General features: G+C 38.1%; 1 protein-coding gene across 3 annotated transcripts in view; it reads right to left on the reverse strand.

The window, feature by feature from the left end:
* FLT4 (fms related receptor tyrosine kinase 4) overlaps nucleotides 1-25,944 on the reverse strand; it is a 1,292,248-nt gene that overhangs the window by 275,212 nt on the left and 991,092 nt on the right. The gene's annotated exons all lie outside the window — the stretch shown is intronic.

Here is a 25,944-nt window from a genome sequence, read left to right on the forward strand (position 1 = left end):
CTTAATATACAAATTATTTTACCACCAATGATGAAAATAGAGATATAGTGTATGCAAGGAAAGAAAAACAATTCAAACATGCAGATAAAGAGGCATCTAAAGAAACATCCCAAAAGTGCAGAAGTCAACGTGTTTTGCAGAGGAGGTTGTTTAAACCCTGACACCAACCAAATTAGAGGTTATAAATCTGATCTTTAAGGCACCCAACCATGACTCACTGATGCAGGTGTTACAGCTGTTTAAAATTATAACTGTGCTAGACTTAGTACACATGCGTGAACATGTTATAATTCCATTCAGGGGCATGACTTTCCATAAAGAGATCAATACGTATAAGTACTTTCTCCTACTGAAACCTCTCAATTGCACCAGCTTTATCCCAGCTTTCTATAAATTACTTGCCAAAGAAGAGTGGTGCAAGAACTTACTTTAGCTTAGGAACAAGTATTGTAAATCCCCTGCACATAGCCATGTCGGACTTCATTTAGAAACAAAACTAGGGAACATTCACTCATACCAGAAGATGTATCAAGGAAGCCCCTCACCAATGTCCACAGATAAAGACAAAAATTTTATATGGGCCATATACATTCACACTATACATCAAATCACATCATGATCCAGATAACATAATCATTTTGGAAAAAGTTAACTGTACTAGAAAATTATTTTGGTGACCCACATGAGACTCCTCCTCAACCAAAAATTTTATATGCAGGCAATAAGGCTGCACACTCAAAGTAGACTACCCCCAACACACTTTTTCAAAGCTTTCAGTATGTAATGAAAGTAAATTATCCTTACTCAGGCACTCAATTCCTTGATACAAAAAAAAAAACAAACAAACAAAAAAAAACAAAAAAAAAAACAACAAAGCACAAAGAGTATACAGGACGACTGCTAACAGGTAGGACTTGAACAATAGCCATGAACCCATTTCTCTATTAGTTCTCTCTTCTGTCTTGCAGGCTAGCAACACATTATCTTTGTATTTAGCTACTCCCTGGCTTTTGATAGGGCGTCAACATTGTTGGACAGATACAGTAAAACATATATTTCATGTAGCACCCTGATATTTTTCAGGAAATCTTCTTACAAAAAATATACATTGCAGTGGAAAGCAAACATCTTTCCAACAGCTATCAATCCAGAAACAATAAAGACTTAACAGTCTCTCTCCACCCCAGCATAAGGAGGAAAAGGAAAGTACCAGAAAAGGTCATTCTTTGGATTTTTGCATGGGTTTTTTCCCAATCACCATCATGTAAGCCTGGGAAGTAGCCATTTTCCAGTCTGGAAATACATAACAACAGACAAATGTGTTCTTCAAACAATAGTTCAAGATTATTTCAGAGTTATACCAGGTGTTTTATTTATTTGTTCAACCATGCACACCAACACATCAGATAAAAGTGGTTACATCAAGAAATATCTATTGACATTAGCCTGAAAGAAAGTAGGGAAAGACTCAGAAGTCAGAACTCAAAACAGCCATATACTTGGTCATTGTCAAATGAACACAGACAATACTACAGTTATGTGGCATATCAAGAAACAAGGGTGCACCAAAACCTTTTAAATGTGCAAGAAGATACTTCAGACTTGGAAATGGCCTATTCAGCACAACATTCTACTTATAGCAGTACACTTTCCAGCACACTTGCTCTTCTGGCAGAGTCCCTCAGTGACACATATAAGTAGCTCACAAGCAGTGACTTGACCTTATGACAATTTAACAAATATCACAGCAAAGAGGAATGCCCTAGGTGGATGCCATACGTCTCAGCAATCAGCTGCAGTGGTTACATATCTACTGATATAAAATTAAACCACTGAAAACAGTTCCACTAGTTTGCTGATATCCAATGTAAGCAAAATGATTAAAAAGGTATTGTGGGTGGCTCTGCTTCTCACCCTCACATCACTATATATTATTAATTCCACGTCTATGAATTTGTAAAATAAGTACAATTTGCACTGTCAGCAAACTGTCAATGAACTGGGAACTGGTGAATCAAATGCCAAAGAAATGCTGATGATAAAAAGGATGAGTACCACTTACAAAATGTTGCTCCCTGATTCACTAAGGCAAGCGTTTGGGAAGATGACCCCCTTCTCCTTTCCCTAGACTCAAGATCTGATGGTTGCTTTTATTCCATGACCAATGATTTAGGAATCTCTTTTGAAGCAAAACAAGACAGTGACTTTACTGCTTTAATGCTTGCCAGGACAACTATGGTTTTCTCTCTTGATAAACTGCACTTTATTTTCAACATTATGTATTTGTTTATTACCTTTGCTGACTAGGAATATTTGAGTGAAAGCCTTATTTTTTAGCAAAGTCCTGGGGAGAAGCATCCTACGTACGACATAATATAGACATACCGGAAATGTACATCAAAAATAGTTGGGATAAATACAATAACATACAGGAAAAAATATACAAATAGCTGATGAGTTAATGAGTGTTCATTTCCAGTTTGACTTAGCTATTTGCTGGATACATTATTTCTTCATAACTGTGTTTTAACAATGTGTGTGGACTCAAAATGTAGTAGTTTATATTGACATTTAGACTGCATCACAGCAGGGAAAGAAAAGCACTTTTTTAATGTTTAAATTGATCATGCTGTTTGTTGGATCACCCTATGAGTAAAAATAATTAACTAAGAGGGTAAGGGAGTGCGAGAGCCTTGCCACTGCAAAAATGCTTTATTAGTAGTTTCTTTGCATGGTCTTACTGCATGAAAGTCACTTATGAGCAAGTATCTGTATTTAGATCAAATGTGTCATTGAGCAATTAGTTACAAGCCACTGGGGCTGAGCATTTAAATTCAGAGATATTACGTTTTGAAGTACTATAGTGGAACCTACAATTAAAGCTGGAAAATGTATCAAATATATTACATACCTAAAATGCCAATCATATAGTAGAATCGCCATTAAATCTTGGACATTTTGATTCAGAAATTACTGGGAGAAGAAGCCAACAACTATATCCACTGGGTCTTGAGAATTTCAAATAACAGCAAAAAAAAAAATAAAAATCTGTACAATTTTTATAGGAACAAAGAATCATAAGTTCCATGTCATGGAAACAGTCTACAAAAGTACCATTAGGAGTGTTATAAGCAACCGCAGAGCACTATGAATGCAAATGCTAAGTTATTTTGTGGGCTTATAAGCAACTTAGTGTTTATGAATACATTTTGTTTAAGCCAGTGTTAAAAACGGGCCATTTAAACACTGACTATATTGCTCAACTGTTTGTTAAAGATGTTTGTAGATAGTGTTTTACATGTGGAACAATTTCCAAGTTCAGTAGTTTGAAAATACATGCTTGTACAAGAAAGCTACTTCTGTGCCTTATTTGCTGCAGTACTAGGTATACCAGGAATAATGAGAATGTTGTCTGTTGTCGTCTCTATGATGCAGCTCAGATAGGTTATCTTTTAGTTGCTTGTGCTTCAACTGCTCATGCCATATCCGTTTGTAGCTGAATGTTTGTCTGTATTCTAGTACTAGGCAGAAACTATATAGACTTTGTAAAAGTGCGCTGTTCAAACTTATGTGCCCTCAGAAGCAGTATATGTATAGTTCAAGGTGTGGGAGCAGAATATTCATGCTGAGGGTATAGTGGGTTTTTGAACTTGTGATCACAAAAACACCATGACTCCAGTGATCTGTAATGAGATGGTGAAACATGACTGTGTGTCTGTGTGTGTGTGTGTGTGTGTGTGTGTGAGAGAGAGAAAATGCCCCCATTCAATACACCTGGTGGCTAGAGGTACTCAGGCTCAAACCCTGTACCTTGAGTACAGGGTGAAAACAGCCTAAAGTCCCTAGCCACCACCACTTGTGAACTTTGCCCGGGTTTTTTGTGCTAAGAGTTGAGAGCTATAGTGAGAACTGAATTTGTATTCCCCCAGTTTTTTTGTGCTAAGAGTTGAGAGCTATAGTGAGAATTGAATTTGTATTCCCCCAGGTTTTGTGAGCTAAGAGTTGAGAACTATGGTGAGAAGTGAGAAATGAATTTGCTAAATGATAGCCAGTAAGTTTCAGTCTTCCTGTTCTTCAGGAAGCTGCTGGTTTAGCATAGTGGTATGTTGCTCTGTAGTGAAATGCATGGTGGTAACACAACATTTTATTCTAGCAATTTTACAAAATTATATAAGCAATGTTTAAAATGTGTCCCTGGTTTTTGATCTTTTGCCCTCCCCAAAAAATGAAATTGAAAATAAGTGTGAAATGTTGTGCAAGATGCTTATGGATTACAATGCAGTCATTCTATTTATAGTGTGGGTGTGGAAGTAGACGTTTATGATGGAAATGTTCTGAATTGGGCAGTTTTGTCATTATTGGTTCATGCATTTTGTTTCATTGCCTACAGTACAGTCTACTGGAAAAATGTTCAAACAATAAATTTAAAATGCACTCTAACAAGTGTGCTGTATTATACAAGGAATATAATTTAATAAAGTCAGGAAGGTGTATCAAAGAAAAGAACACATGTATGTTTTTTGTTTTGTGTGCAAGGGGCCAATGATTTGAAAACAGCCCAAAGAAAATCTTTATCCACCACTGGCCAGATGCATTTTCTTTGGATGTGGTGTGGGTTTTAATGCTGCAAGGGTAGACAAGTTTTAAAGCCAAATCTATTTTCATTGTGAGACAGTATTGCTTTTACCAGATGTCTATTAGTGTTTGTGCATTGTTGTGCTGTAAAAATAAAATCCATATAATCATTGTAGAAGTGAAGCAGTACATACACATTAGTGTTTATGGTAAATGGGGTGAAATAGCCAGGTAATGGGACTTTGGAATGGCTGCAAGGGGACTGTGGTGCCATATTTTGGTTGACTGTTCTTCAGTTACGTTTGAAAATTGGTATCCCACAATTCCATGGGAGTGGGTGGGGTTATGTAATTATGTATGCAAATTAGATGTTAATCAGCATACAGATTTGTACCTATTTTTCATGGGCCTTGTCCAGATTTTTGATGTTTCCAGGTTGAGAGGTATGGTCCCAAGACAACTAAAATATTATACAAAAAGGGCTTTCTTTCTTTCATGAAACTGATAAGATACTTATTTACTTCCAGAAAGCAATAAAAAGTATTGCTGACCTCCAAACTTTGTCCAAATGACTCACCATTGTATTGTTTTTTGTTATGTTAATAGAATAAACATTTAGAAGGCACTGTTAAAGCATACCTCTCAACTGTACCGAATTCCTCGGTATTTACCGGTTTTGAGCATACCTCTCAACCATACCAAATTCCTCTGTATTTACCGGTTTTGAGGTCAAAATAATGGGTGCCACAAATTCCTGAGTGGCCCCTTTAATTCCCAAATTCCTATTTTTTTTCTAATTTTTTTTTTTTGGAGTTGTTGCTGACATCATTGCATACAGGGCATGTGTGATGATGTTAACTTAGTGAATGAGACTAAAAGCCTTTTGAAAAATGGCTCCTCAGACTGAGTCTGTTTATGTTTACTTTTTTTTTTTTATTAGTATGTACGTTCTCATACTTTACACATTAACGTTCACAGCAGCAGGATTACAGGCAGTCCCACAGCTGCACATATTGAGTGGAGCGGGGTTCCAGAGGTCAGGAGCTGTAAAAGGTGTAAATCTGTGTTTTTTTTTTTTTTTAATATTTAATTAGCAAAGTTAATTTAAACTTTCTGCCTCTGCCAGTGTGGCAAAGAAGCCAAGAAGGAGCAAGACGAATGCTGCAAAGTGTAAGATAGCGGATAGTTCAAGATTTCTTTCCTGTTTCAACAAAAAAAAATACTATCTTGTTTGCTCGTTTCCCACCTTTTCTAGCCAGTCCATATCCCAGGCTTTGCTTGTCTCAGGACTTTATTTTGTGTGCTCAGAGCTATCCAGACCTTACTGTGGTAGTGGGAAGTCCTACTGCTTACTAATGCTAGATGAGTGGTTTCCAGCTCTGAAATTGTAATTTTATTAGCCTTTTGGGCTGATTTCTATCCCTTTCAACTTTCTGGCTTAAAACGTGTGTGTTTGCACATTTTTCACATTGTGCAGCACTGCGAGGATACAGTTAAACTATTCCAGGTGCCAGAAAGTCTGCTCTTCAAATTTCCCTTAGAACTAGCTGGTTTCTCAGTAGTAGCACTAAAATCTGAACCCCTGTGACTAGCACTTGCTCTAGAACCTGCTGGAAAGTACTAGGAAGCCTGAAACTGATTCAAGCACTCAGCTCTCCTTGTCAATAAGGAAAAATTAATTATAGGCACTAAACAGCTTATAATTGCAAAGTACCTTGCAAAGGTAAGGGAAAACAGCTCTTAAACTTTACAAGAAAGCACTAGGAAGCCTGGAACTGATTCAAGCACTCAGCTCTCCTTGTTAATAAGGAAAAATTAATCATAGGCACTAAACAGCCTATAATTGCAGAGTACCTTGCAAAGGCAAGAGAAAACAGCTCTTAAACTTTACAAAAAAGCACCTACACAGGCATGTCCAAGAGTCAGCTTCTGGTGATTTCTCCTGTCCACCTGGTGGATCTGGGCATACTGGGACAGTGCGGCAACTGTCTCATGTACTGACCGACACTAGACCAAAACTGCTCCCAGGACAAAACCATGATCAAATGTAGTACACAATATCTCCTTTATTGTAACACAGTAAAATGGTTGAGCGCTTTCATCTACCCAACGTAGATTTCATCAGAACACTTGTACATTCAAGACCTGCCCATTAAATACTTTAAAATACCCGCCTTTTACACCACCTGATCAATTAACTGTTATTAAGTTTTAAAAACATAAAACAACAGTACATAAAATCAATTTGGTCATGACATCACTAATAAATATAAATATAATTAAAACTATCCCATATTTCAAAATACAATCTTGTCTATCTAAAGGTATATTTATATATATATATATATAAAGTACACAGAACCAAGAACAAAAACCCAAGCCACAAAATTACATGTTGACAGTATATAGTATATATTAATACTGAAAATACATAAAATATTTCATTGTGCTATATGTATAAATAATAAATAAATAACCTATAAATTACTTAAAAAATATATTTATATAAATGAATTAATATCTAAGGAAATTTATGCACATCTAATAGAGGTTTAATTTCTAATAAGGGGTTTGGTAGGGACATATTAATTTATACCAGGGGGACTGGCTGCATTAAGTCTAATTTGCCTTTTAATTTCTTTTTCCCCCAGTATAGCTTTAATGTTTCCTCCCCTTGGGTTAGTATTAACCATTTCTAATATAGCAAATTTGAAGGAATCACAGCCTACACTACTAGCTAGATGTCTATAAAGGGCATTGTTAATATCTTTCTTTTTTATACAATACAGATGGTCATAGATTCTATTACGTAATCTTCTGTCCGTTTTTCCAACATAAAAACTAGGACAGGAGGTGCACTTCCCCAAATATACATGTTGGGACTGACAATTTCCTTTGCAAAAAAATATTCTACTTTTTATATTATTGTCTAAACTAATGCTCTCCGTCTGTAATATAAAGGAACATTGATGACAATGTCCACATTTCCTAGTCCCTTTCATGTCATTCTTCCCAGCATGATTTCTATAGTTAGACCTAACATCAATCATTCTTTTAAAATTCATCCCTGTTTTATAAACATAGGTGGGTCTCTCACCTAATTTCTCACATATTCCTTCATCACTTGTAAGTATATTCCAATTACTGTCTATAATCTTTCTAACTTCCCCTACATGTTGTCCATATTGTAAAATACATGCCCTTTGATATTGTTCCCCTGTTTTATTACATCTATTTACATTGGGTGAGGAAAATCCTTTTCCTAGGACTGGTGGGTATTTGTTGCCCCATTCTCTTATGACATATTCAGTCACATCCTTTATCATATGTTCAGGGTAACCTCTTTGTCTGAATAGATTACCTATGAATGCCATCTTAGTGATCATATCTTCCCTAATAGATGTCATCCTGGCAGCCCTTATACACTGTCCTTTTATTATACTAAGTTTTGTGTATAAGGATGGTTACTAGAGAATTCCAGATAGGCATTACAAAAGGTATCTTTTCTAAAGATCTTGGACTGAAAGGCGTTCCCGTCAGTAAATATGTAGGTATCAAGATAATTGATCCCTGTCCTGCTGATGTTATAAGTGAATTGTAAATATGGGGTACTGTCATGGATATAATCCATGAATTTAATTAAATTCTCCTCTTCCCCCTTCCAAAGTATAAACAAATCATCTAGATACCTTACATAACAACATATGTATTCTTTCCAGGGCGAGTCCAAAACAAATTCCTCCTCCCAATCCAATAATACTAAATAGGCGTATATGGGGGCACATGCCACCCCCATAGCTACGCCTGCTATTTGTTTGTAGTACTCTCCCTCAAAATATATAAAATTGTTGTCGAGTACTATGTTAATAAATTCTGATAACAGATCTATCTTCTCCCAGTCCAATTCACTGTGCTTGTTCAGACTGTTGATAAATCTAGTCACCCCTTCAACTTTTGGTATACAAGAAAACAAATCTTTTACATCAATAGTGACGAATAATAAATTGGGATCCCATATTTCTTGTTTGAACTTCCCAAGAAACTCCCAAGAATCTTTAATAATGTGTGATATCTTGGAATAAATGTGTTTTAACCATTGGTCTATAACTTTACCAAAAGGAAAAGCCTTACTACAAGTTCCAGAGATGATAGGTCTAAAGGGAGGATCCCTGATATCTTTATGTAATTTGGGGATACCTACTATGGTTGCTAAGGTGGGGTATTCAACTTTCAAAAAATTATACAAGTCTTGATTAATTCTGTCATCCAATAAAAACTCTTCCAAATTCAAATCAATTCTTCTATGAGCAATATTGATTTGGTTAATAGAGAATACCTCATATTGTTCAGAATTATTCAAGATGTCAAATATTTTTACTATATAATTATCCATATCATATAACACTACTCCACCCCCCTTGTCAGCAGTCATGATTCTGATTTTATGAGTATTAAAAGAATCTAACAGTTTGTCAACAACTGTGCTCCACTGACTGGGACCTCCTGATTTTTTTAGAGTGTTATGAAGTTCGTAAATTTTCTTACTCACCACCTTCTCAAAGGTTATCAGGGTATTGTGCATGGGTGGAGTAAAATTACTTCTTTTCCTTAAACTGTCAACATTATTATTTTTTTTAATACTATTCTGAGAAAATATACCCAAATTTAGCTTTCTTAAAAATAGCTTAACCTCTACCAGGGTATCCACCCAATCAAAAGGCTTCCTAGGAATAAATTTCATACCTTTTGAAAATATTTCAAAATGTTCAGTACTCACTGGATATTGGGTATAATTGTAAATTTTAAAATCTCCTAAACTGTGTAATACCCCATCAGTAACCATAATATCCGTTGATGGACTAATTGGTATTATAGGTTCTTGTAGGAATTCCATTTTCCTCTTTCCCCTTGTCTCCACCGATGTGCTTGCCATCTGCGGTTCCCTCTCCCAATTTGTTCCTCTACTAAAAAATCTTCCCCTTGTTCACCCTCTTGGTAAAAATCATCTCTTGCATGGTTCACGTTTCTATCTGTATTTGTCCCATTAGCTCTTTTATGCCATTTGTATGCTGTTTGATTTTCATACTGTCTTGTATCCCTTAAAAACTTTTTGCATTTCCTGTCAAACAGTTTCTTACAGCTACTTTCGGCATAATGAAATTGCTTTGCATGTAATTTTTCCCATTGTGGGAACAATAAAACATTGGTGATGGAAACATTTCATTCTTCAACTTCTTTCAATAATAAACTCAGTTTGTTGTCATTACAAGAAATAATAAATTCCATGAACTGCTTACCAAAACTATCAACATGTTATTACATATCCTAATAGTAACCTCATTTAATTCAACTCCAATGGGCTGTTTGAAAAAACGTAGGCCCATTGGAACAATACCACTGTCAACACATTTACGCAAGTATAAATTATCCATTTGTAAGGCTTTAATCTGGTTAAGCTTCTTTCCAAAATTAAATATCATGTCTTTTAAAGTGATATTTTGTTTGTTGTTATTACTATTATCTTTACAGTTTTCCATCGAGCGAAAGTCATAAGGCATCTTTAAAAACTTGCCTATATTGAAAGCACAATCATTCGACATACCCTCATGGAAATCCGGCAACTGTCTTCTACTATTAATATCAGTCTCTTTGGTTGTCCCCTTGTTAGAACCCACTAGCATTGCATAAGTCCTGGTGGGTTGCGTGCGCTTAGGTTTAGCTCCCGATAGGATGTAGATGTCTTCAGAAACGTTACCGGATAAAGTGGAAAGATTGAATTGCCTCACATTGTCATTACCGGTACCGTTCCCATGAGAAGTGCCCTTAGATTGAGAAAAAGTCCTTTCCAGCACTCCCTGTCCATTCGGAATCTCGTCGAGGCTTCCACTTCCTGTTACGGAACGTGGTGATGTCATCCCCTCAGGCTCTACATTCTCTGGTACAGGGTTGCGTATGGTGGTAGGTGGAGTCATCAATTCTAGCAGTCGGGTGATTTCACCCTTTAAAATTACCAGTTCAGAGTGTATCTTGTCCACTTCGTCTCTCCTGACAGGCGAGAAATTACAGGATATATCCCCAATGGAATTCATGGTCAATGACAAACACCAACAGTGTAGTCCAAGGAACCTGACACTTACTGACCGACACTAGACCAAAACTGCTCCCAGGACAAAACCATGATCCAATGTAGTACACAATATCTCCTTTATTGTAACACAGTAAAATGGTTGAGCTCTTTCATCTACCCAACGTAGATTTCATCAGAACACTTGTACATTCAAGACCTGCCCATTAAATACTTTAAAATACATGTACACAGACAATCCTCTCCTCCTACCACCCAACACTACAACCTGCGAGAAATGCACTTACATAGCCAAACTGGAGGCTAAGCTCTCTCCGGCCAAGATTGTGCTAGACAGTCAAGAGGAGAAGGTTAACACCTGCATTACACCTCAAGCAACTCATAGCCCTTCAAAACCCACACCATCAACACCCACACATAGCAACACTAAACCCACATATGTGGAGGCCCTTAACATTAACCTGCCCAAGCAACAAGGACCTCCGAAGCCGAAATGCAAACAAACACCAGTCACAACCAAAGTGACACATAGCTCACAACACCAGTGTGCCACCCAACAACAGCCTCTAAGGCAAGACAATGTGCCTAGCACTTTAGTCATAGGTGACTCTATAGTCAGGCACACTGATGTCCCACTCACCAGGCTGAACAAGGAGAAAATTACAGTCAGCTGCCTGTCAGGTGCCAGGATCTGCCACATAATGCATGCACTCAAGTCACTCCACAAGTACAAATATGACTCTGTCATTGTCCATGCTGGAGTGAATGACTTGAGGCGTACCTCCCTGGACTACATGAAAAGAGACATGGAAGAGCTCTTGGATCATGTGACCCAAGCAGGTATGACCCTAGCCCTAAGTGGCATCCTGCCTTCGCCCAGAATGATTCCACAGTATAAGGACAAAATGATTGACTTCAACAATTGGCTAAGCTTCTGATGTCATTCAAAGGGGATCCAGTACTTGTCTGCCTGGGAAGACATGATCGACAAACTACTATGCTTTGCCAGAGATGGTCTGCACCTGTCACCCCTGGGATTCAGGTTACTGGCTAAAGCTCTTGCCACCCCTATAGTGCCTTTTTTAGGCAAGGTTCAAAGGATAAAACCACCACTGTAACAGATACAAGCATGCAAAATCTGAAGGTAATGCTACTCAATGCTAGAAGTCTAAACCTCAAAATGCACTCTCTCGAGTCACTCCTAAAAATGGAGAACATCGATATCTGTGCAGTAACTGAGACCTGGTTCAAGGCTCCAGAGAGCACCCCTGCAATACCAGTCAACAATTCTTACCACACTTTTCGGCCACAAAACCAAGACTGAAACACTAAAGGTGGAGGAGTGTCCATATTCACCAAGGATATTCACACCTCCAGGCTAGCTGCCCAACACAATGCATCTGAAATTCTCCAGGTGCAACTAACACTAGGTAAGACTGCAATCCAAACTGTAGCTTGCTACAGATCCCCCACCATGCCCCAAGATTCTCACTACACCTTTCTAAACATACTGGAAAATATTAAGATACAATCAAACACCCTAATAATGGGTGATTTCAACTACCCTGCCATTAAGTGGGAAAACTACTCGGGTACCAACTCCTTTTCCCAAAGGTTCTTGGAATTCATAAATTCCAATGCCCTGGATCAACTAATCCATTGTCCCACCAGCAGAGCCAATATCCTAGACCTGGTCATTACCAACATAGGAGATAGATACTCCACACCAGTGTTCACCCCCTCATTGGTCAGGTCTGACCATAAGCAAATCACCTTTGACATTGACATCCCACCCCCACCCCCCAGTAAGGAAACCTCCTTAAAAAACTTCTCCAAAGCCAACTTCATGCTACTGAAGTCAGAAGAGACAAACTTCACAACACCCACGCAGACAGGATCTGGACGTTCAAATGCAGAATCCTACACTAAGGCACTGTACGAGCACATCCACTCGTGCATGAATCATGCCATCCCAAATAGAACCAAGATGCTCTTCTCCAAAAAAGGAAGCCAATCTGGTGGTCCCCTGCTATAAACAAACTATACAACAGAAGGAAGAAACTGTTGCAGAAAAGGGGAAAATCCCAGGATGCAATAAACTCCCTCACCAGCCTCAGTAAGAAGCTGAGATCCCTCATAAAATCCTCAAAAGCTAGTTACGAAAATAAAATTGCCAAAGATTCCAAAGACAACCACAAGGCATTCTACAGTTATGTCAAGAATCTACATGGCAATGCTCAGATCTGCTCTGAGCTACAACAGAATGGCATTAAATATACTGATCCCAAGGATATTGCCAATATCCTGGCAGATCGATTTAGTGCCAATATCCTGGCAGATCGATTTAGTGCCACCCCCTAAAGGGCCCATCTCAATACCAAAAGATTGCCAAATTCCGATAATCATGGCCACACAGGTAGAAACCGTACTCTCCAAAGCTAAGAATACAGCATCCATGGGACCAGATGACATCCTAGGCTGTGTACTACATGAACTACAAAATGAACTGGCACCTCACCTAAGTGTCATGTTTAATCATAGCCTCACCTCAGGCTTCGTGCCCACTGAGTGGTGCACAGCTACAGTTATCCCGCTCCACAAGGGAGGCTCCGCCTTGGATCCCGGGAATTACCGTCCCATCAGTCTGACAAGCCTGATCTGCAAGGGCATGGAACGCATTATCATGGAACTTATAAACAAAGACATTGGCAACCTTCAAACACTGGGCCCCACCCAGTTTGGGTTTGTGAAGGGCCGATCTTGTCTCCTGAATCTGACTGACTTCTTCAAATCAGTATCCAGAGCTGTGGATGAGGGTAAGGTGGTCTACACAGCCTCTCTGGACCTTGCCAAGGCCTGTGACACCATCCCCCACTCTGGAATCATAGATAAACTTACTAAGCTGGGCATAAATCCCTACATGACTTGATGGGTTGCCAACTGGCTTACTGACAGAACCCAGACTGTAAAAGTAGCGGACTCCAAATCCAGCTCTAGACAAGTGACAAGAGGAGTACCTCAGGGTTCAGTCCTGGGACCACTCTTGTTTGGCATCTACTTCTCTGAAGTACAGGCCAACACTAAGGGACTCTGGCTAACAAAGTTTGCAGATGACTGCAAACTGGGAGCCATTATTGAATCCCCAAATGATGTGGATATTCTATAAAAAGGCCTTACAGATCAGATGCCTGATGCCAGAGCCATAGGGTCAAGCCTAATGCCAAGAAATGTATAGTTATCCCCTTTGGAAAAAAACACGTACCCATGAATTACCACATAGGTGGCAGGACGCTAAACATCGAAAGTGTGATGAGAGACTTAGGGACACAGGTGGACAGTGGTCTCACTTTCGATAACCACATCGCCACAACAGTCAGGAAATCCTTCTATGTGGCACACCTCATCACTAAGGGCTTTTCATCCAGAAAAAAGGAGGTCATTGTCCCACTGTACTCATCCCTCATTAGACCCATTATAGAGTATAATGCCCCGTTTGGTATGTACCTCACAAGACATCTGCAACAGCTGGAAAGGCCACAGAAATACCTCACTAAAAGAATCACAGGCCTAAAGCAGATGCCATATGCTGACCGTCTAAAAAAACTCCAGCTATACTCTGTGGCATATCGTCTACTCAGAGGTGATCTCTGCTTAACATACAAGGCCATGTCAAACCCTGAGCTGTTGGACATGCTCCACTTAAGGAAATTCCAGCCCCTCAGAGCCACATGCTCCAGGGATCTAAACCTTGTCATCACAATGAACAAAACATGCTGGAGGGATAGTTTCCTGACCCAGAGACCCCCCCATATTCTGGAATAGACTGCCCATACATGTCAAGCAGAGTGCCTCATGGGCCCTCTTCAAAAGGAACCTTGATGATTGGATGGGAGATAGGAAATTCACCCCAGGGATCATGTCAGTCGCCCTGCTCGACAGGGGCCCAGAGAAGTAAATATTGTGGAAAGAAATATTCAGGGAATTGTTATGGCTAGGCTTGCATAGGTCCTAGGGCCGATAGCCTAGTACCAACCTATGAACCTATGAACCTATGAACCTATGTATCTGTACTTCAATGCAGAGCTGGAGTCCACTCTCAAGTCCCAGACCAGTCTGCTAAGCGTTTGCCGCAAGTAAACTCCAGGAAGGAATCCCAGACCCAGACCTCAGAGAGACCACGAATCAGGATCAGGACACTCAGGATGAGAACATTTCTTTCCAGTGGCTCCAGGTAAGAATGCAAAAACAAAGAAAAAAAACCCCACAGAAAATGGCAAACGGAAACGCATATAACCCCCCCCCCACCACTGAAAATGGCAAACCAAAATGCATATGACTAGTAGTTCTGTCCTAAATTGGGAGGGAGGGACATGTTTCCAAGGGCACTAAAGAGCTAACAGGGTCTTGTCATTCTTACCTTATGCTCTATATAATTATGTGCCACCTGAAGTCATGTAAAGTATCTGGACTTGGTTCCAGATCAGGTAGAACAGTTCTCCATTCAGGGAATTAAATGTGTCTGCATAGGAGTTTCCTTGAAAGGAATATCCCAGCCTAATGGATATGCAAGTAACACCAACCTGAGCATGTATCTAACATGTATTTCCTTTATTATGTCAGTATCGACATGCTCCTTTGTTATATTATATTGCTTAGAAAGTACTACAAACAGTAGAAAAATTATTGTCAATTGAGACTGAATGATATGCTGAAAAGTTTAGCAGGGAAATGTACAGGTTTGGAGTGGTGTGGTGAACGCACGTTTGCTTTTTTGCACTTTAATCATTTCTAACTATGTGTACCTGTTGTGAAAATCATTGCCCCTCACTTTATGGTTTGAGCACATTTGATCACCTTAAATGTTAAGTACTACTGCATAATCATTCATTTAACCTGTTAAACTGCTCTGCAGGAAGGCGGTAGTACTAAGGCATTACTGGATGACATTGTAAAACACACATCCCTACGGCTTCACCAACCATTGTAGTTCATTCAAGACTGGCTTAAACATCAATGCACCTGGTTTTGCTGGGGTTTTTACTCTGTCCTCAAGTGTGATCCCAAGTCGTACGTTCTGCTCATTTGTCACGCATTTATTGATGAAACCGTGATGCTTATGCTCTAGTTAGCACCAGCACTGTCCTAAATGTTCACTTTTCTTGCTTTTCTTTGTTCCACTATTTTGCTTAAAATTTGCCAGGGAAAGGAGCTGCATCTTCCCACAGGCAAGCTGGTTCTATCCCTGGCTTCCCCCTCCAGCCCAGCAGCTTGTCTTGCCATGGTCTGAATTCAGGATTATATTTTTAGTGCATTCAACCTCGGTGTGCCTGAATAAAACTCAGTACCCCCTTCCACATGGATTTCTCAGTACTCTCAACTTTAATACCCTTTCATATCTAAGTTTCAGCATGTACAGTACTTACAAAAATAAACCAGACATTCCCATTAAAACGATTCTTTTGCAGAATCCAAGGTTTTGTTTACACTACAGGGTACATTTTTACAGTTCTATGTGTAGGATCAAGCTCTTTTGATGGTATCACATTATTTACTACACATTCATCAGTCACAGAACATCCTGCAGCTGTACTTCTTCATTTACTCATTCTGAGAAAAACTAAATAATATCCTTGCCACAATATAACTGTGATGCCATATGTGACTGGATGCAACATCATTAGCATTCCAGAAATTTAAATTCCAAGATAATATGTGGCTGTTACATGTATTAGAAATAAAGTTTCCTAGAGCAGAACATCTTGATAGCACCACTGACTTACACCTGTCAGAAAAAAAATACTGGAAGATACCCTTTTCTGGCCATTATTCTGTGGGATAGGATTACAAGCATCCAACCTTTATTACATTTGATCTTTACTTTTGTTTTGGGAATCTGCTGGTTAAGCAATTTGTTTTTTAGTATTGCATAACTCTTTTTCTACATTCACCCTTTCATGCATACATTTTTTTAGAATAATTCACAGCAAGAGGTTCTCCCATTCGATTCTCGGCTGGGTAGTGCCTTCTGTGTGGAGTCTGCATGTCCTCCCCGTGGTTGGGTGGTGTTCGAAAGACATGCATAAATGGGCGTGCCTTCATTGAAAGTTGGACGTCAAGCTGGCACCTCGGCGTTCGTGAAACTCTACTGCCAATCATTAGCGGACCGGAGTTCCGCTGTGGCGACCCCTAACCGGGAAAAGCCGAAAGACAAACAACAACAACAATAATGTGTACTTCTAGCAAGTTGTATTTTTATTATTCCTTTTTTTTATAGAAATCTATGTATTTTAGAATCAAACCAGACTTTGCTAATAGGGAGACAGAAGCAGACAAAGAATGCAGGGAGTTCAGAGAGAAAAGCAAAACATTACATTGTAGTGAAGGGTAAGACGAAATTTAATCCGCAAATTAAGGGAGAACAGAATGAAAACTTTCCCTGTTGCTTTTTGATTAAATAAAATAACATGAGTATAGGCAATAAGTGCAGCAGTAAACATCTGTAGTTTAGTGTTGTTGGCCTGGCCTTGGAATACAGGTTGCTGCTGGTGTGTTTGCTGAAAAAACTTAGCAGCCGAGTTTAGATGTTAATAAAACAGTTTTGTTCTGGTTATATTTTATGTTATTTAATATTAGTGTAGAAACAGTTTATTTTTATAAAAAAAATTGTATTTTAGTTTTGCACAAATTCAAATATTAATATAAATAAAGCAATTGTTCTGTTTATTTTGTGTTTCGTATTTTGTCTGCTCTTCATTTTGTGCTTAAAAGTGGGTATCCCACAATTCCACTGGAGTGGGTGAGGTTACATAATTATGTATGCAAATTTTATGCTTTATTTATTTAACATTTATTAACTGGGAAAGTCCGATTTGGAATGAAGCCACTTTTCAGCAGAGGCCTGGGGAGAAATGCTCCAGACCATGTCTTTGTAATGTGGGAGGAAAGTGGAGCACCCAGAGGAAACCTACATGAATGCAGGGAGAACATGCAGACTCCACAGAAGGAACCCCAGCCGAAAATCGAAATGGACTACCTTTTGCTGTGAGGCGACAACACAACCGCTACACTACTGCACCGTCCGTTAACGAACATACCGATTTTTGGCCAATTGTACCTATTTTTAATGGGCCTTCGTCCAAGTTTTTTATGATTTCAGGTTGAGAGGTATGTGTTAAAGCACATTACACTTGAGCAGCAACCACTAAGTTCTGCAGCAAATTTTGGTAATGACTTTGCTCAGGAGATTTTAGAAGTAGCAGCACTGAATACCTTCCATTCTTTGAAAAAAAGTATGATATGGAAGCTCATTCCAGCAGTACAGTTTTCCACTGTTTTATCAGAGGGGACCCTGCAACTGTCTGCATCCCAAAGGTAATCACATGCTGCTTGGCATGCTACTCTACGGGAATGATTTATTGCTACACTGACTCTCTCCAGATAAGACTGTGCAGCTGTGTAATATATTTACTATAATTTTCTATAAAGCAGTCCAACTCTTGTATTAGTAAAGCTACCCTTCGTTCATCCTTATTTATTAGATGTACAGTATGTTGCTCTGAAACACTTGGCTTTGATATTTCTGTAAACGTATTGTTGTATTGGTGTTTTACATACTTTCATCTGCATTTCAGTCATAAGGGCTATAGATATTTCCCTACAACAAACACATTTCTCCCTGTGGGTGCATTAGCCTTAAGATGGAGGGAGCACATACTTGTGCTGGTTTTATATGGGAGTCTCAAGCAGCTTATTTCAGTACGTTTGTAGGTGAGAGACCCAACATTCATCTAAGAAAAATAATAAATCCAGGCAGACCATCACAATTCAGAAGGTTGGTAAACTTAGATGTTATAATTTACTTATACTGAGACATTTCCCCAATGATTGTTGCACTATTATACAACTGAGTTTTCTCACAACATGTGTCACAGTTTCCACTATTATCCTGAATGTCAGAACAGGTCAGTTTTGTAGAGCTAATGATATATAATTAGTCCAGTATATTTAAGTACAGTAAGTTATAACATAGGAATTCCAACAATCACATCTTATGTTCCTGTAGTACATCTCTTGTACAAATATCCAAATCTAATAATAGTGATGGAGGCTCTCTTTACTCATTTCACATAGCCAAAATCAGGAACCCACTCCCTCAAACTATCCAAACTATAGTTAACCCTGAACACTTCAACAAAAAATACTCAAGAGCCACTTATTTAACAATTGGCTCTGCCCGTGCTCTAGCCCTGGCAAACCCACAGGTACTTCAAAAATACTCAAGAGCCACTTATTTAACAGTTGGCTCTGCCCGTGCTCTAGCCCTGGCAAGCCCACAGGTACTTCAAAAATACTCAAGAGCCACTTATTTAACAATTGGCTCTGCCCATGCTCTAGCCCTGGCAAACCCACAGGTACTTCAAAAATACTCAAGAGCCACTTATTTAACAATTGGCTCTGCTCTAGCCCTGGCAAACCCACAGGTACTTCAAAAATACTCAAGAGCCACTTATTTAACAGTTGGCTCTGCCCGTGCTCTAGCCCTGGCAAGCCCACAGGTACTTCAAAAATACTCAAGAGCCACTTATTTAACAATTGGCTCTGCTCTAGCCCTGGCAAACCCACAGGTACTTCAAAAATACTCAAGAGCCACTTATTTAACAATTGGCTCTGCCCGTGCTCTAGCCCTGGCAAACCCACAGGTACTTCAAAAATACTCAAGAGCCACTTATTTAACAGTTGGCTCTGTCCTTTCTCTAGCCCTGCTAACCCACTGCTACTTACGCATTTCTTACCCTACCATTACTGTTTTCTCTGTTTCACTCATCCATCCTCCCCCATCTACTAATGACCTTAGTATTATCCTCTCTCCACCTTACTCTTAACTATTTAATCTTATGCCTGACTCTTTCTGTATCTATTCTTCTATATTATATTGTCTTCTATCTCATTTTTCCTCTTTCTTTTTCTCTACACTCTCCTAGCTCCCCTGTAATTGCCTTACTACTATTCTCCCCTGTCTCTCTCCTCTGTAATCATCTCTCTTGACCCATCCTGTATTTCAGGAGAATGCTAATGTGAGCTATGTTATATGTTCTTGCTCCATTATTGTTAACCTGGTAATACCCATGAGGTATCTTAGTGCCACTGCATCTAGTTTTGTAATCATTGTATCTAAGTTATAATGTTATCCATCTATGTGTTTTTGCTTTGCTTTACTTTATATCCATCTATTTTTTTTTATTACTTTGTTTTTATCTATGTTGTTTTTGGTTTGGTCTATGGAGCTTTTCTCCCTGGGTTTCTCCTGAAAATGCTTTCATGCCCAGTTGGACTTTCCTGGTAAACAAATGTCAAATAAATAAATAAATAAATATGAATATATAGTTATCTGTTACTCATCTAGTCACTAATGCTAGGCTGGGTACAACATTTACAAGATTGCAGTAATTTTTTTTGCTATAGTTTACTACAAATTGCCTAGCCCATGGCAAATAATGTTCATTTGAGTTGTTAAGGTAAAAATGGTAGCTACTATACATTTTGTTTAGCAGCACTATGCCTTATTTTATTAAACTGCACAGAAAAGGTTCAATGATATTATAAGACTCCTGCTATTCAGTACACTGGTATTACCCAATACTATTTTAGAAGGATTATAAGGGAACAAAACTGACAACAATATGGTCAGCACAAAGCAGTCAGCTATCTCCTGTCACTCAGCAGGACTGATATACATGTGCCAGTATGGTAGAGTTTAGAGATGTCAGTTGGTGAATGGTACATCTCTCTTCTCATCTTCATAACCAGCTACTGATGAGAAATGTTGAAGTGTACACAAATTCACCCTTGTTTCCTCAGTTGCCAGGTGGTCATACAGGGCAGTGGAAGGCAGTGACAGCCACTGACTGCACCCCTGTGTTTCTTCCTATGACAACCCACAAGAATCAGTTCACAAAGGATAATGGAGATAAGGAGATGGTGGCATCAGCCAACAAGGGTATCTCAGAATCTTCCCACTTCCACATATAGATCTGTCCACATATGGCCATGGAGCTTATGAGAGGGCAGTAAGCTACTGACTGCATCTCTGAAGTCCCATCTCCAAAATAGTCAAAATAACTGAGCTGGTTACTGAAGTAAAAACAGATAGGGAGTGCCAGACACAGACTGAACTCAGGTGAGACAATGATATTAAGGGAATGTCCGGTTCTATTTGTGAGTGTGTGTGTGTGTGTGTGTGTGTGTGTGTGTGTGTGTGTGTGTGTGTGTGTGTATATTTGTGTGTAGTTTCAAATGGTCATGGTATGAATGAGGTCTGCACTAACCACTGACTGCAGGAAAGGTAGAATAATTATTTTGGTGCAAGACAGTGTGTGTGTGTGTGTGTGTGTGTGTGTGTGTGTGTGTGTGTGTGTGTGTGTGTGTGTGTGTTGATGACTAGCTATGGATGTGCCAGCTAGCAATGTTACCTTCCTCTTAAAAAGTATTATTTTAAGTGGCAAAGATGTGGAGGATGCAGCCACAAGACGCAAAGGAATATAAAAGCACAACCTTTCATAGAAAACTTTTTTCTTCCTTACTTGGAGTAAAAGTACTAATGGACACCATGCTGATTTCAGTGTGCAGGGCATGTTCCTTAAAGAACACAATAAGGTGTGCCATGTTAGAGTCAGCAGTGTTGAAGTTACTTAGCTATAATTTACACACTCAGCGTTGTATGCTATTGGAATACAGTAGTACTTTGTGTTCTTAGCACGTTTGTACAGTAAGTGTGCTATTATCTTGTGGTCAGTCTAAGTCAGTCAGTTATTGGACTGTTTTTTTAATTAGTTAAATGGAAGCAACACTATCAAAGTTCTTAAAATTTGATTTCTGATATGACTGCACAGTGCACACTGAGCAGCATGTTGATTAGAGCTGAGCTTAGTGTGAAAACTGAGAAACTGTTTATAAAGCCAGTAAAAGTTATCAAGATGGATAAAATGAATTTACTGGCTAGTTATTATACTACCTGGATGTTAGCAAAAAAGAACTTTGGAGGAAGTAAGAGAAAGTTGCAGTGATGCAGCAGGAGCTTTGTCACCTCACAGTAAGAGGTTCTCTCGTTTGATTCTCAGCTGGGGTGTCTTTTGTGTGGAGTCTGCATGTCCTCCCTGCATTTGTGTGGGCTTCCTCTGAGTGCTCCAATTTCCTCCCATGTTACAAAGACAGGCACCTGGAACATTTCTCCCCAGGCCTCTTCTGAAAATCGGCTTTGTTCTAAATTGGACTTTCCCAGTTAACAAAATGTTAAATAAAAAAAAAAGTCAGGAAAAGAAAAATCAGAGGATGAAATGAAGTAAAACTGGTTTATCTTGTGGTTTCAAAAAAGAGTCGAGTTAGAGGTTAAAGCTTGCAGATTAAAGCTGGGATTTTTTTGTAACACTTGACAAACTGGAAGGAATAGACTGCATTAATTATATAAAAGTACAGATAAGCAACTAGACTGGTGTTCCACAATAGGATGTGTTAACTGATGGGACACAGTGTGTGTATGCTCTAAATCTGGAGAAAGCAGCCACCACCTGTATTAGTAAAATGCAATCAATTATGCCAGCAGAAAGAACTGTTTCTGACAAAACTGTGGCAGAAGGGAAAAATATTAAAGTTGGGAACACCATAATGTTTGTGGAAAAGGATTATTCACTGTACATCAGGTAGAAGAGAAACATGTTTATCCCTGCAATCAGGGAATATTAAGAGGCAGGTTTAAAATTCAAATTGCTTTCTTCAGATGTTTTTAGAAGATTTGTCCTGGAGGATCATATATATTTTGGATGCTGAACAGGCCAAGGAGGAAAAAAAGTTTAGACAACAAAAAGCGAGCCACTAAGCTGAAGAGGACCTGTGTCTCAATCTTATGAAAAAACAAAGCCTATAGAAACACTTCCCCAAGAAACCCTTTCCATTGTTCCAAAGAAAAATGCTTGCATTGAAGAGTAAAAGCCAAAGAACTGACTAAATGAATCAACAGTAAATTGAACCCGAATCAAAGTCTGGTGTTATGAGATTGAGATGATCAGGAAGATCACAAACAACAATATGAAATTAGTGAATAAATGAGTGAATTCTAAAGTAACAATTTCATTAGATGTAGTTTAGACACATGAACTGGAAGAAAAAGATCTGATGTTTGCAGACTGTTAAACTGTTGAGACAACTCTAAAACATGACCCACATTTTATGTCATTAGTATTTAGAATGACACTGAGGGGAAGTAAAACAGCCTTTTTTCTTATTAGTATTTGTATAACAATGTCATGATATAAATTGCATGTTGTATTGTAAAGCAATTGTGTATAATATGCAGACAGAGATATTTTAAAATGTGAGGATGGAAAGTTTTATTATTTACTGCTCTATCCAACCAACCGTATTTTGCACATGGGGTCAGGGTGTCACCTTATCAGTGATGATCATCTAGAGCCAATGTTTATACTACTGAGTGGCTAGTCCTGCCATATTGTTCTTCCCTACCCCCCCCCACACACACACACAAAATCATGCTTATGGCCAATTTAGGCAGCCCAATCCACCTATTAAGGAATGTGGGAGGAAACTGCAGCACTCAGAAGAAACCCATGCAAACAATGGGAGGAAATGCAGACTCCATACAAAAGGCACCCCAGCCAAGAATTGAACTAGAGAACCTCTTGCTGTGAGGTGATAAAGCTATCCACTGCCTCACTGTGCCACCCAAATTGACTGCTGTATATGATAGTGATATTAAAGTAAGAAAGTACTTTTCCTTAATTGTAATGTACCTAGGCTTTACATTGTATCAATATAAGAAAAGCTGTAAAGGAAGAAGTTATAATTAATATAATGTTGTGATCTTGACATGCTTGGATATAAAAGCATATTGATAATATTATATGTAGAATTAAAAGATAATAAATTCCCCTGGTTTTATAGAGGTGAATGTGTAGACTAATGTCCTTAGTTTAAGTTATAGACAAGTTTTTTCTAAAGCAAATGGGATTAAAAAACAAAAGAAAATTACAAAAATGATGAAAACTGCAGTTCTTTGTTTTATTGGCAAGGTTATTAGCTATTTATTTGTTCCATTATTACTTGCATTTTAGCTATAGACAAGTATCAAACAGGTGTAAGCAAGTAATCATGAAATGTCTAAGGAAAATATAGCATCTGCAAAGCCTCTTTTTTGCATTTGCAAAATTATTAGCTGTTTTTTTTTTCTTTCATTAACAAATAATTTGATTTGGAGATGGGAGCAAACAAGTACAGACAATCATGGGAGATCTGACCAAACATTAGTGAACACATGAGTTGCAAGTTGAAAACATATATTCAAAAAAACTATCATGTATAATATATGGGAGTAATAGCTTTTTATCAGAATGGCTTCTTTGTCAATACCAGCAAAATGTCTGTTTTGCTGATACTAACATGGAATGTAAATGACCTAACATGTATAAGCAAAAAGCAAAGAGTGCTGAATTATATAAGGAAGTATAAAGTGTTAAGGTGCAAATTGCAATGCTACAGGAGCTACAATTTGCTAGAAATGAGCATAGGACTTTGACAAAGAAATTATTTCAGGATAAGTATTTAGCACAGACAAAGGGAAAGGGGAATAATAATGTTGACTGTGAGAGGGTCACCAGTAATGATGCAAGAGGAGAAAAATAGAAATGTCAGATTTGTGGTAGTAAGGGTTTATTGGCAGGAAAGGAGGGTTATGCTGTCAAATACTGGTATTCCACCTAAAACTACTGTTACAACACTTAGGAGAATTTTGGGAAAAATAATAAACTTTCAGCAGGGAATAGTATTCATACATGGCACTAGAGCCTAGTCTGTAATAGTAAGGATGAATTGTGGACACAGAATTGAAAACATAACAAAAGAGGGGTATGTTTTTGAAGAAGTACATGAGAATATTTGATATGAAATATGTGACCTTAGTAGTAGGAACTCAGACAAAATGTATATATTACTTCCCAAGATACAATAACTGGAGTAGACTAGATATAAATTATATTTCACAGAAGCATGCACATTTAATTGAAAGCTTTGAGACTTATCCAATAACTATATCAAATCATGCTCTGATAAAAACTTAGATAAAGATGCAGGGTAATCATGTAAAAATGAGTCATTGTTGCTCTCCTACTTATCTGTTAAAAAGAGAGGAATTTAAGGAATGGCTAGAGGATAGGATTTGAGAGTTATTAGGAAAAAAAATAGCTAGTGTGTGGGATAAAAATGAGAATGCATTTTAAATATATTACTAATAAGAGAGAATGAGATATGGGGAAGAAGTAACAGGAATTATTTAGAGACACTTGATAAAGGTTAAAGTATTGCAAAAGAAAAAGAATTTCGCAGAGCAAGAAGATGATTAAATGCAGAGCGCTAAAGGGGAAAAGTAAGAGACTATTTTGATAATATGCATACATTTAGAATGGTTGATGTTAAGGACTGTTTTTGATAACAAATCTTCAGTGAAAAAATGTTTAGCACATTCACTTTGGCAACAAAAAATAGAAAGAGTTATATCCAAACATAGCCTATAACAAGAAAAATAACTAGAGATCCTGTAGAACTGTTATAAATATTTCAGAAATTTTATTAACATCTGTATAAAGCAAAGGAGTGGGGAAACCAAAAAAAGGCACTAATTGAAATATTTATAGAGGAGGTAATTATGCCAGGGTTAGAAGAAAACAAGGCTCAACAATTAACAGCTAAGTTAGGAAGAGATAAGATAAAATTATTGATATATAAATCAAACAGTGGGGTAGTCTATAGGAACAGATAGCATTTCTGTGGAAATTTGAATATTAGGAGGGTGGAAAGTAATAAAGATCTGTAAGGTTCTGTTTATCAATAGTTTAAAGGGGGAAGTACAAGCATCATGGGAAAAGTTGTGGTAGCTGTATTAAGCTGTGTTTGAACAGAAGAACAAGGCATGGATGTTCTCTTCCTCTGTTATTTGCTTTGAATTTAAAACCACTGGCAAAGAAAATAAATTCCAAAAATTCAGTCATGCAAGGATATAACTCATAGGAAAGTTAGCTTTATTTACAGATAGTATTATTTTGTACTTGACAAACCTGGAGAAGGACACTTAGATGTACATTTTGAGAGAGTTTTCAGTCTTTGGCTGATATAAAATAAATGAAGATAAAGCAAAGGCTATGGTGGCAATGTATGTACCCATACATGAACTGGTTCAGGAATTACGTATATTTATGGGGACATGATAAGATGAAATATTA

Source organism: Protopterus annectens, chromosome 4.part0 (assembly GCF_019279795.1).
Source record: "Protopterus annectens isolate FY-2018-M chromosome 4.part0, PAN1.0, whole genome shotgun sequence".
Classification (NCBI taxonomy): domain Eukaryota; kingdom Metazoa; phylum Chordata; order Ceratodontiformes; family Protopteridae; genus Protopterus; species Protopterus annectens.